Source organism: Danio rerio, chromosome 21 (genome assembly GCF_052040795.2).
Source record: "Danio rerio strain M-AB ecotype USA chromosome 21, GRCz13ab, whole genome shotgun sequence".
NCBI classification, from domain to species: Eukaryota; Metazoa; Chordata; class Actinopteri; order Cypriniformes; family Danionidae; genus Danio; species Danio rerio.
In genome coordinates this window covers 1,021,279-1,034,178 of record NC_141041.1, presented here as the reverse complement: position 1 = coordinate 1,034,178, position 12,900 = coordinate 1,021,279, and the positions used below count along the sequence as shown (strand labels likewise).

Below are 12,900 nucleotides of genomic sequence, written 5' to 3'. Positions count from 1 at the left end.
CTGCAATGGTTATAAACCTTGATGAGTTTCTTTTTTCTGTTGAACACAAAAGAATATATTTTAAAGAATGTTGAAAACCTGTAAGAGATTCCGGAAAATACTATGGAAGTCAGTGGTTACAGGTTTTAACATTCTTTAAAATATCTTCTTTTGTGTCCAATAATAAACTCATAAAGGATAATAACCACTTGAGGGAGAATAAATAGTGAGTAAACTTTCATTTTTGGGTGAACTCTGATCCACTTAAATCACAGTAGATTGTTTTTCTAACAAATTAAATCCACACAGAATAAAAGACATGCTAAAACTCCTGTTGTCTAATACAGCAAATATTTCATAATTTCTGTTCAGAACAGTAGCTGTAACGTTAGTAAATAGACTGTATTGTTCGGTGTTGCTTTTATGACTGCTTTTATCACATCTGAAAATATATACTTATTAAATCATTAATTAATATATAATAGTTACAATGAGCTGTATTCTGAAAACATATATATTGTGTAAGCTTCATGATACATTGGCATTAAATCATGATGATGAATTGTGTTTGCTAAAGTATTAAGTTAGTTGTCACGTCAGATGTCTTGAAAAAACAAAAAGGTCATATGAGAAGGGTGTGTTCTGTTTTGTTTGTGCAGTTTCAACAATAGTGTTTTATCATCATGCCATGATGGCATTTCTGTTTTTTACCACTGCTCAGTCTGAAGTTTCACTTTAACATTTTATGGGGGAGAGTGAGAGAGAGGAGTGTCTTCTCTATAAAAAGAGAATGCTCTATAGATATGACATTTGTCTCACACAAGCAGCTGGACAAACTGTAAGTAGACAATGTTCACTAAATCTCTAAATGATGGTGTTATTTTGATTTAACCGGCTGAAAAACAAGACGATATGTTTGTTTTTTACTTTTCCTGTAGCCGCACTCAACACAAAGAGGAGACATGGCCAGGAGCTGCCCTAAAGATGCATGTTCAGTACAGTATACATTTCTAACAGTAAAAACTATTTGTCTTTTTAAATCATGCAAAACGTTCCCTGTTGCCATTGCTTAGTGAAAATTATTTATTTTGTTTCACTTTTAGAGTTGTTGATGTGTCTAAGAGTCTTCATCTCCTCTAATAAAGTATTATTTTTGGTTTCAAATGTAACAAAAACACAAAACAACAATAAAGGATCTGGTGAAAAACAGGCATTGATCATGTGATCAGCAGTCTGACCAGTTCCTTTTTATAACGCCTGACTCGCACATCAAATAAAACAATCCCCAGAATAAAACAACTGAACTCACAAATAACCACACGTCCTGATTAAAACATACTTTTGGACATGATCAATGTTTCACAGTGAGTGCTTTGGATATCACTACATTTCCTGTCACCACTAGTGATTTATTTTAACACTACTTTAAATAATGCATGTTTGTGAATGAATACTTAAAAAAGTGAACGTCCCAAATAAATATAACATCGCTCTCATGAATCACCCCAGTCTGAGACAAAATCAAGGATTGATCATTGTTAGTACTGATTTTACACTATAGTTGTGCAGTATTTATTTATGTTTTGTTTTTAAAATATCAACTCATAAATATGAAAAAAACTTTAGATACCTACAATGATTTTTACAGTTTCTGAAATTTCATTTGTATTAAAATTGTTATCTTTCTAAAACTTTTTAATGTCCCTGTTTACTAAAATGCTCTGTTCTTAAAACAGAAATGTGATTACCTATATATATATATTTATGTTAGTGCTGTCAAAATTAACGTGAACGCATGCGATTAATTTTAAATAATTTACACTTTAAAAAAATTTACGCAATTAACGCAGTTGCAGTTTTATTTTTTCCTTTTGTGGCCACGGACAGACAGATCAATATATTCCTGTCTATTCTATCTAGTTACCCATCTGTCCATATAAATATACTTTTGTTTTTGTTTACTTTTAATCTGCACCATGGCCCGCGGCAACTTCCTCCTATGCTGTTTCCTTAACCTGCATGTCTTTATTTTACAAATGATAAAGAATGTCTGCTTCTAAAGCTCTATGAGGGGTGTCATTCATGTATTTTTAGATGCACTCGGTCAGAAGACAAGCGCATGAGATATCATGACATTGTGTTTTTGATCCTTAGCATGATGTTGGCTTATAGTGACAATAATATTTAAACAATATGGTTATTATAATGATATTTATACATGACCAAACTAGTGTGCAACTTAAGCAACTTTTTACATTTATTTTTGTAGTTCTACCCAAACAAATATTTGTTGCATTTTTTAATTGTTTAAGTACATTTGATTGACAATGTGAAATCTTTTAGCTATGTTTGATGTTTCATTGTTGAGTTAAACATTTTTAGGGTCTCTGACACATTGCTTTTATTATTTATCTTTATTTTATTAATCAACATTAACTGTGTGCGTCAGCAGGCAGTTTTTGTCATGTTTATTATTTATTAGGCTCCCTCAAAACACACAGGCACCCACATTTCCAGTGTGGATTATAATTTTATTTTAATAATAAATAATAAAAAATTTAAGTTTTTAATTTGTGAACTCTCGTTATTTCCTATAAATGGCATTTGTGCTGTTATAGAATGGGATTTGGTAAACATATTCAAGGGCGTGCACAGATGGGGAGCATTTTAAATGATATAGTGGGCCACTCTGGCCAAAAATGCCAGGGCCGATTTTTTTGTCCCAGTCCAGCCCTTCAATGAGATGAATTTTTGTATTCAATACATTATTATTATTATAATTTTCCATATCTATAATACTTGTATTTTTTATTTTATTTTATTTTTTATTTTTTGCAGTGCACTTAGAATCCAACATGGAAATCAATGTTTTCTTTATTGGCATTGATTGTTTTGAAATTTAAATGTTATTAACATGCCTGTGTTTTAATTTCTGTAATAAATATGGCTGTCAAGCAGGAACTTGATTGTTTATTGTGGGTTTGTTGTTTACGTGAAGAAATCTGTTTTACAAGTCATTCTTACAAAAATTCTAATAAACAATTATCTTTTGAATTTAAATAGTTTTTGTCTTGCGTTTACATAAATTTTACATTCGAATAGCCAAAATGACAAGTTTCAGTCTTTTAAATGCGATTAATCGCGATTAATTTTTCTAAAAGTGTGATTAATTAGTTTTTTTTTTTTTAATTCGATTGACAGCACTAATACATATTGTCACCGACTCGGTCCCAGTCACTTCCCTCACTGGCCAGCAGAGGTCATCATCACCGGACTATTGACATTACATCATCCACTTTACTGATTATATAATATATAACAGATATATAACTGAGGGCGCGGGTGGTGAGGGTAGTGTCGCGGACGCCACCCTCTCTATTCTGCTGCCCTAGACGCAGAAATAACTGAGGGTGCGGGTGGTGAGGGTAGTGTCGCGGACGCCACCCTCTCTATTCTGCTGCCCTAGACGCAGATATAACTGAGGGCGCGGGTGGTGAGGGTAGTGTCGCGGACGCCACCCTCTCTATTCTGCTGCCCTAGACGCAGAAATAACTGAGGGTGCGGGTGGTGAGGGTAGTGTCGCGGATGCTGCCCTCTCTAATCTGCCGCCCTAGACGCAGATATAACTGAGGGTGCGGGTGGTGAGGGTAGTGTTTTGGACGCCGCCCTCTCTATTCTACCGCCCTAGACGCAGATATAACTGAGGGTGCGGGTGGTGAGGGTAGTGTTTTGGACGCCGCCCTCTCTATTCTATCGCCCTAGACGCAGATATAACTGAGGGTGCGGGTGGTGAGGGTAGTGTCGCGGACGCCGCCCTCTCTATTCTGCTGCCCTAGACGCAGATATAACTGAGGGCACGGGTGGTGAGGGTAGTGTCGCGGACGCCGCCCTCTCTATTCTGCTGCCCTAGACGCAGATATAACTGAGGGTGCGGGTGGTGAGGGTAGTGTTTTGGACGCCGCCCTCTCTATTCTACCGCCCTAGACGCAGATATAACTGAGGGCACGGGTGGTGAGGGTAGTGTCGCGGACGCCGCTCTCTCTATTCTACCGCCCTAGACGCAGATATAACTGAGGGCACGGGTGGTGAGGGTAGTGTCGCGGACGCCGCCCTCTCTATTCTACCGCCCTAGACGCAGATATAACTGAGGGTGCGGGTGGTGAGGGTAGTGTCGCGGACGCTGCCGTCTCTATTCTGCCGCCCTAGACGCAGATATAACTGAGGGCACGGGTGGTGAGGGTAGTGTCTCGGACGCTGCCGTCTCTATTCTGCCGCCCTAGACGCAGATATAACTGAGGGTGCGGGTGGTGAGGGTAGTGTCTCGGACGCTGCCGTCTCTATTCTGCCGCCCTAGACGCAGATATAACTGAGGGTGCGGGTGGTGAGGGTAGTGTCGCGGACGCCGCCCTCTCTATTCTGCTGCCCTAGACGCAGATATAACTGAGGGTGCGGGTGGTGAGGGTAGTGTTTTGGACGCCGCCCTCTCTATTCTACCGCCCTAGACGCAGATATAACTGAGGGCACGGGTGGTGAGGGTAGTGTCGCGGACGCCGCCCTCTCTATTCTGCCGCCCTAGACGCAGATATAACTGAGGGTGCGGGTGGTGAGGGTAGTGTCGCGGACGCTGCCGTCTCTATTCTGCCGCCCTAGACGCAGATATAACTGAGGGTGCGGGTGGTGAGGGTAGTGTCGCGGACGCTGCCGTCTCTATTCTGCCGCCCTAGACGCAGATATAACTGAGGGTGCGGTTGGTGAGGGTAGTGTCTCGGACGCTGCCGTCTCTATTCTGCCGCCCTAGACGCAGATATAACTGAGGGTGCGGGTGGTGAGGGTAGTGTCTCGGACGCTGCCGTCTCTATTCTGCCGCCCTAGACGCAGATATAACTGAGGGTGCGGGTGGTGAGGGTAGTGTCTCGGACGCTGCCGTCTCTATTCTGCCGCCCTAGACGCAGATATAACTGAGGGTGCGGGTGGTGAGGGTAGTGTCTCGGACGCTGCCGTCTCTATTCTGCCGCCCTAGACGCAGATATAACTGAGGGTGCGGGTGGTGAGGGTAGTGTTTTGGACGCCACCCTCTCTATTCTACCGCCCTAGACGCAGATATAACTGAGGGCGCGGGTGGTGAGGGTAGTGTCGCGGACGCCACCCTCTCTATTCTGCCACCCTAGACGCGGATATAACTGAGGGCACGGGTGGTGAGGGTAGTGTCGCGGACGCTGCCGTCTCTATTCTGCAGCCCTAGACGCAGATATAACTGAGGGCGCGGGTGGTGAGGGTAGCATCGCGGACACCGCCCTCTCTATTCTGTCGCCCTAGGTGGCCGACTAAGTCGCCTCTATGGACGCGCCGGCCCTGACTAGAACCAGTGACTTCCCCCTGTGTTGCAACAGCGCCATACACTGGGCCGCCATGCCACTCAGTGAAGGGAAAGGTGGAGGAGTAAGGGTGGAAGGGGGGATTCTTCAAAATTATGAATTACTATGGAAATATATTGCTGGCTAGTGCTCATCTATGGTGCCAATTTGGTTAGTTCAATTCACCCATAGCACATGTGTTTGGACTCCGGGGGAACCAGAGAACCCGAGGGAACCCAATGCGAGCATGTGGAGAACATGCAAACTCGGCACAAAAACGTCAGCTGACTTGAGCCAGTGATATTCTTGCTGTGAGGCAATAGTGCTAACCACTGAGCCACCCATCTAGAAAGGATAGAGGAGTAGGGGTGGAAGGAGGAATTGTTCAAAATGAAGATACCGGGGTAATAAGTTTTGACCAGCTGAGATCAATCATAAGCATGTGATCCTCGTCAATTATTTTAGAAATAAACCACACACAAGTTCAAGTTTAACAAGGTTTTTTCCAGAGTGAGTCACAGCAGGTGTATCATTTTCTGTTCTCTGGGTTTTTTAGAGAACAAATCACTGTCTGCATTTCTCACAGTATTTGCTATTATACTATATTTACATGTCTCTGATAAGGCCACCACTTTTAACCATTTTATTTTTCTGTGCTGTATGAATAGACACATCAGTACACTGTAAAAATTGTGTGGTTTCAACGTAAAAAAAGTGGTGTTCTTGCTGCCGTAAAAAGTTTTCTTTAAATAGGAAGGTTGTCTTAACTCAAGAAGTGGACTCCAGGAACAGGTCTTGTTTGTTGCTCCTCTCTGGCCCAACTGGACCTGGGTTCCCAAACTCACACTCTTCACGATGGCTCCTCCCTGGCGCATTCCCCTAAGAGAGGATCTCCTCTTCTAGGAACAGAACAACCTTTGGGACCCATGTTCAGATCTCTGGAACCTCCATGTTTAGTCCATAGACGAGGCATGGAAGACTTACCAGCGTCTGTGGTTAACACATTCACTCTCTCCCCAACGAGGCATGTCTACGCCCTGAAGTGGAGTCTATTCGCTGAGTGGTTGTGAACTTGCCAGATTAGCGTTGTGTTATCCTTCCTTCAGTATAAGCTGGAGCATAGGCAGTCATCCTCCACACTGAAGTTCTATGTGACTGCCATCTCCACTCAACATGACGCGGTAGATAGCAACACGCTTAGGAAGCATAATCTAATCATCCGATTCCTTATGCGCCTGACAATTTTCTACTCATTCCCATGTAATGGTAATTAATGGGCCTAGGGGACACTGAACGGCTGCTCTCTTGGTAATGCTTGTGCACTCACGCTATGCTTAGCAAACTTCACATGAGAAGAGGGACGGGCTTAGCTGCTGTGGCGATTTACTTGCACACTTCCATATGGCTGTTATCAGACACACCTTGTAGTTCCCATGAAAGGGAACATCCTGGTTACAAACATAACCCGTGTTGGCCGAATATGGAACGGAGACGTGTGTCTCCACTACTACAGTATCTGAGTCCCCAGATGTTAGCTGAGTGATCGGCTCTTTAGCAGGCAAAAATTCTAATGCTCACTTTCCAGCCATCAGCTGATATACTCTGTTATTGACTAATCACTGACAGCTGTGGAGCTGAGCTCTGACAATTCATTTGGCATTCATTGGCCTGTTTTCTTACTCTTCAGAATGATTGGTTATCTGGAGTACTCCCATATGTCTGTTTTTGGACACACGTCTCCGTTCCCTATTCAGGGAATGTGGGTTACCTGTAACCAGGACGGTTCCACTATTGGAACATTGTTCATTTAATACTAAAACAGGTTTTTGAAGTCTGCAAATACAAACTTCACTAAAGAAGCAGATATCTGAGAAGAACCTCAGACAAACCCACCACAACAGGACAATGACAAAATGGTGCTCAGTGATACCAGATATGAATGTTTCTAGCCCAAACTGTCCAAAACCCATTTAATACTGCAAACTCACTTTATAACATTTATTCCTTTGTAAAATAATTCAGTAGTCGTGTGTTTATTAGTTAAGCTGAATCAATAAAATCATTTAAATTATCTGTTTATAATGCAATGCAATGGGGATTTCCTGGGTTTCTTCATGTTTGGAGTTTCAAGGTGAAATTTGAATGTGACTAGTTTCCGTTTCAAATGCTTCCTTTTACAGCATTGATGTTGTTTGTAGTCACTTGAACAACTAAATGCTGAAGTCTATTTAACGAAATTAATTTTAATGATATTACAACATCCATGCTGTAAAAGGAAGCATTTAATTGAAATGAAAAGCCATTTAAACACAAGCACTGTCAGGATCAGCAGGCGAGCGCAGAAACTCTATTGAAAATACTGGAGAAAAGTAAATGTTCACAATTTAAAGACATGATGAAGGATAATAGAATTTAATGCAGTGCTTCTTGTCTGGTCTGAAACTCTCTTTAAATGGTATGTAAATCAGGCAGTGAAGATCAGTGATTTTTAAAGAAATCAGATCTTTCAACTTTTAAAAGTTTAAGTTTACTTGACAGTAAACACTTGAGCTGGTTTACTGAAAAATTTAAGTCGCTGTGCATATACACAGTGGGTGTACCCTTTGTAATAAAAATAAAAGCAGACAAATTTCTAAAAGATTTAATCAATTATCCAGTCTGAACCCTAACACGAACCCTAAGTGCTTGTTTACTACATTATAAAACGTGACACTTTGTTTGACCTGTCTTCCTTCATTCCTTCATATCTTGATAACCTTTATTTATAATGAACTCAGAGTTTTAGCCAAGAACAAAATGTTTTTAGTCATAAAATGCAGTTTACATACAGACTTTTTTGTCTTGTTTCGAGTCCAAATATCTAAAAATTCTCAAATCAAGAAGAATTTTCTAGACAAGCAAAACATACAGTCTTGTTGTGAAAAATAATATGCTAAAATAAAGTGAGCTTAATACATAATTCCTTAAAACAAGCAAAATAATCTGCCAATGGGGTCAGCAAAATAATCTTATGTCAAAAGGAAAAACAAGAATATTTTGCTGACCCCAAGATTATTTTGCTTGTTTCTCAAAACAAGACAATATGTTTTGCTTGTCTAGAAAATTCTTCTTGATTTGAGAATTTCAATTTGAGAAAAAAAAATCGAAGTAAGAAAAGCATTTTTTACAGTGTGAAACATATCTTTGCGTTTGGAAGCCATATGGGAGGTGGCATTTTATTTCTAAAAACCCTTTATGTTTAGTTAGGGAGTTAGTGTACATCTCTGTTGTTAATTTAATTTTACTTAGTTAGTTCAGATTTTTACCAAAATTCTCCGCAGAAATAGTAAAAAACTTTCGCAGATTCTGTCTGGCCCTGCTTATCAGTTTTGATTTACCATTACACGTTTTTGTTAATAAATTATTTAATTGAAATTGGTGTGTTGGCGTGAAGGCAGGAGACTGGTCCACACTCACCCCAATGAACTTTTCACTGTTGCTCTCGCCCTTAGACACATAACAGAGACGTAACACTTTACACAGGTTTCATTTTCAGAAATTTAATAGTGAAAATAATTTGAAAATAAAGAAAAAAAACTGTTGAGTTTTAGGTATACTCTTTTTCACTAAACACGACATACCACATAAATAACTAAAGTTATTCCCATCAGAGCCGGCCCAAGGAATAAGCGAACTAAGCGGCTGCTTAGGGCCCCGTGGCCACCAGGGGGCCCCCAAGAGTGCTTGAAATTATTGTGTGACTTTCGTTTTAGTTTGTTGAGTTGTGGATTAGTGGTGAGACAAAATATATGGCCATTTATAGTGTTATTTCTGACCGCGATACATACTCGGGCGCCAAGATATTTACCTAAATTTACAAAAGATCTGATTTAATTAATCAGTTTTCCACACTGACTGCAGCAGATAACCGCTTTAGCTACAGTACACCCAGCCGCCACCAGGTGGCACTTCCCGTAATGGCGGATCATTAGACCTACACCAGCGTCATGTAAACCACTGAGATGAGCCATTGCAATGGTGAATATCTCAGGCATACAGACACTTTCTTCTGTCCAAGCTTGACCAATGTATTCGTGTGTTTCAGACATCCAGCTCCCCCGAATTTGCCACTAGTTTCTTTCTAACAGACGCGCTTTCAGTTCGCTATATCGCTCGCGCGTGCCCGCGGCCAGTGCAACTTTTTATGTGCTCAAACTTTTAACCTCCGCCAAAAAAAATAAAGATATCAATAGAATTATTTCTGAAAACTGAAAATTTTTTGTACGTATTTACTAATTTGATTGATATGCGAGTATGTCTAGAAAATGCTTCCTGATTTAGTTTTATTTTAATATAAATAGATGTTTTAAGTTATTTAAGCTACAAAATACAATATGAATTTTTTTCAGTGTTAACAGTTATATCCAATTTAAAAAATGTATCTTTATTGTCACTATGTTTGACTGTTTGGCAGCGTCTTGTGCCTGAATAATAATAAAAATAAGTATGTTATTGGCTACTTCCAGCTGCTTTTGTTTCTGTCAGCCCATATTAATGTTTTGTGTCTAATTATTTAAATTTGTGGCAAGTACTCATATAAAAAATTGGATCAATAGGAAGTTGTTTTTGCAGAATAATATTTAGAATTGTCTTAAAACATATATTTTATGATGTAAGCAACACAGCTACAGCGAATAAAATCGATAATGTGTGTTTTAAATTTATAGTGTGTGAATTATCAAGGATTGACCATCATTTTTCATATTGGTTGCACCAAGGGGGCCCCAAATAAAATCCTGCTTAGGGCCCCTGAAGCCTTGGGCCGGCCCTGATTCCCATAAATAAGTCTACAAGTAAGTAGAGTGTGCGCACACAAAGACATCTTGTCTATTTTTGTTTTGTTTTTGTTTTGATGTACTGAATTTAAATACCAAGCTGTCAAAAGCTCATCTCAGTCTTTTCAATAAGTGTATGCGTGTGTGTGTGAGAGAGAAAGAGAGAGAGAGAGAGAGAGAGAGATCTTTGTGCACTTGATGTTGATATGTCTAAGAAATTTTTTAAAAGAGTCCTTTAGAACAGTAAACACAGTAAGTGTATTTCTGCAAACTCACGCACATACACACACCATAATCTGCTGTTTTACTCCACTGAACTCCATATAAAAGCCAGAAACTCTTAAGCACAGACCTATATAAAGGGTAATGCTGACAACTGATGATCGAGAGTAAAAATGACAAATCTCCCTCTTCCCAACAGTGAAAAACCAACAACAATCAAGAATGCATTATTATCTGCTGTCATGACATTGCAATCAGTTTTCTTTTAATTACATTTTTGCTCTATTGTATTTTGTTTGTTGCCCTACAAATTATCCGAAATTAACAATTTAAAAAGATAATTGTTTTACAAATATAGGGCTGTTTAATCAATTGGTGAAATTATATTCATATTGCAATTAATACTAATAAAAAACTAAATATTGCAATGTCAGTTTTTTCCAATATCCTGAAGTCCTACGTGCTGCACAGTATGAAACTTTAATTTTACAGCTTTACAAGGAGAGTTTGTTTTGAATTCTTGATCATCATCTGAGAATGCGGAATGCGGAAAAAATGCTAAGCAGGCTGAACTTAAAGAAAAAAAAGAAACACAATGAAACTATGCGTGACAGCAAAACTAGTCAGATCACATCACTATGAAATGTTTTCTTTACAACTGCATAGTTGATGTGTATAACCGATAGGGAAATTTCCTCAACGTCACAACCCTGGTGTATAAAATAGACAGTTCACCAAATGAATTTTCTTTTCACAAGGCGCTTGAAAAGGTTGTCTCTCATTATTTTGCAAGAGAACTTTATGTATTTAAATGTGGATATATATATATATATATATATATATATATATATATATATATATATATATATATATATATATTATTATTATTATTATTATTAGGAGATACTCCAGTTTTGAATTTAAGTAACTAAGAATTGTCATTTTTACAGCACTTATTGGTGTAATTTGATGTTTTTCTTTGTTTAAACACAGGACAACAGCTGAGTACAACAGAAATCACTGCATGGCAGAAGATCTGTGGAACAGCGCAAATTATGGAGCCAAAAAACATATGAACCAGACGGAAAAACATAAATGGAGAACAAAAAGTTACATCTCAATGATTCAAGAAGGAAAAAGACGTTGAGGCTGTTTAGACAGAACAGTATTAATAGCGGCAAACCAAACTGTGAGTCTTTGATCAATTAAATTAAACTATTATTTATCTTCCCTGAATGCTCAAAACTGAGCCTAAACTACAACTTTATTCATGTAAATATATATAATTTATATTCTCATAGGCTCAAAAGTTACACTTTAAAATAACATTAGTTCGTAAAGCATTAAGAATGATCAAAACAGTAACAATTTTTAATGATATTTATATATCGCTGGTTCTTCAGTCAGTTTAGTTACTGTTTATCTGTGTTTTTATTGTGATAATTTGCTGTTTTAGCTATAAAATAAATGCTATAACGGGATGTTTGTGTTTTTCTCAGTTTCTCCTGTAGCAGCACTTCATTATAATTCAGACAGAATGACAGATCAGGTGAAATTTTTAACACTGTATTTGGTACACAAATATGTCATATTGATCACTGATACAGTCCTGAGAGTGTTTATTTTCTCCTTTCAGAAACGGATCATTTTACCAAACCAGCAGAAAGACAATTTTCTGAAAAAAATGTTTTCAGAAAAAATTAAAAACTTCAAAATAATTTTCAAAACTCAAAAGTATCCAAATTCTGTTTCAGCATATACTTAAATTATAAAGACTGTATTATGGTGTATTAGATTTGGATTCTATTAAACAGTATATAATTTATTTTAAAATATAATCTGAATGGGACTATGCTGTTTGTTTATTGTATGCCACAAATGGTTTATGATAAATGTTAAACATTAATGTTAAACTGTCACGGTTCTAGTATGACCAATTTTCAATGTAGTATCATTACAAATAACATAAATTAAATTTATTAAAGGTCATTTTGTTGTTGCAAATGCACAATTCACAGAAAGAAATGAAAGCTTTAAAAACATGAAAAATAAAAACAAGCTGAAAACTGCCTGCCTGTGTGTTCATTGACATTACGTTTAAATTAATAAAAATCAGCAAGATAGAGGTGTGCTTTTAATTCAACATCATCAGGGGGAAATATGAGAATGATAATTAAAATATGATGAAAAATGATAATAATTAATATATAAAAAAAGAGTAAACAACGATGATGAAAAATTATCATAATTAATATCTAAAAAAATTAAACCAAGAATATTAAAAACGATCATAATTAACGATAAAAAAGATGAAAATGTTAATAATGCAATAATTATTTATAACAATAAAAACAAATTGTTTATTTTTAAATACAATAACTGCTTTTAAAGCCCCTTGTTTGTTTTTTCCGTTTTTATTTACATTTTCCTACAGGAACTATTAGAGAAATGTTAATGCAGAGATTCACAAAAACTATTGAATATTCCAGTAATTTACAGAAAACCTCCTCCATTTATATTTTGATGAACAG

The 12,900-nt window shown here is 37.8% G+C and overlaps 1 long non-coding RNA gene across 3 annotated transcripts; it reads left to right on the top strand.

Annotated features, from left to right (window-relative positions):
- The first annotated feature begins 621 nt into the window (after positions 1 to 621).
- LOC100535170 (uncharacterized) lies at positions 622 to 12,438 on the top strand. Of its 3 annotated transcripts, none has more exons than XR_015519817.1 (5): positions 622 to 817; positions 918 to 965; positions 11,363 to 11,558; positions 11,869 to 11,918; positions 12,006 to 12,438. It is a non-coding gene; the product is annotated as an uncharacterized LOC100535170 (long non-coding RNA). The 3 variants fall into 3 exon arrangements; XR_015519818.1 differs by having other exon boundaries at positions 649 to 817; positions 918 to 974; XR_015519816.1 differs by lacking the exons at positions 622 to 817; positions 918 to 965 and adding an exon at positions 10,957 to 11,139.
- Positions 12,439 to 12,900: the final 462 nt, after the last annotated feature.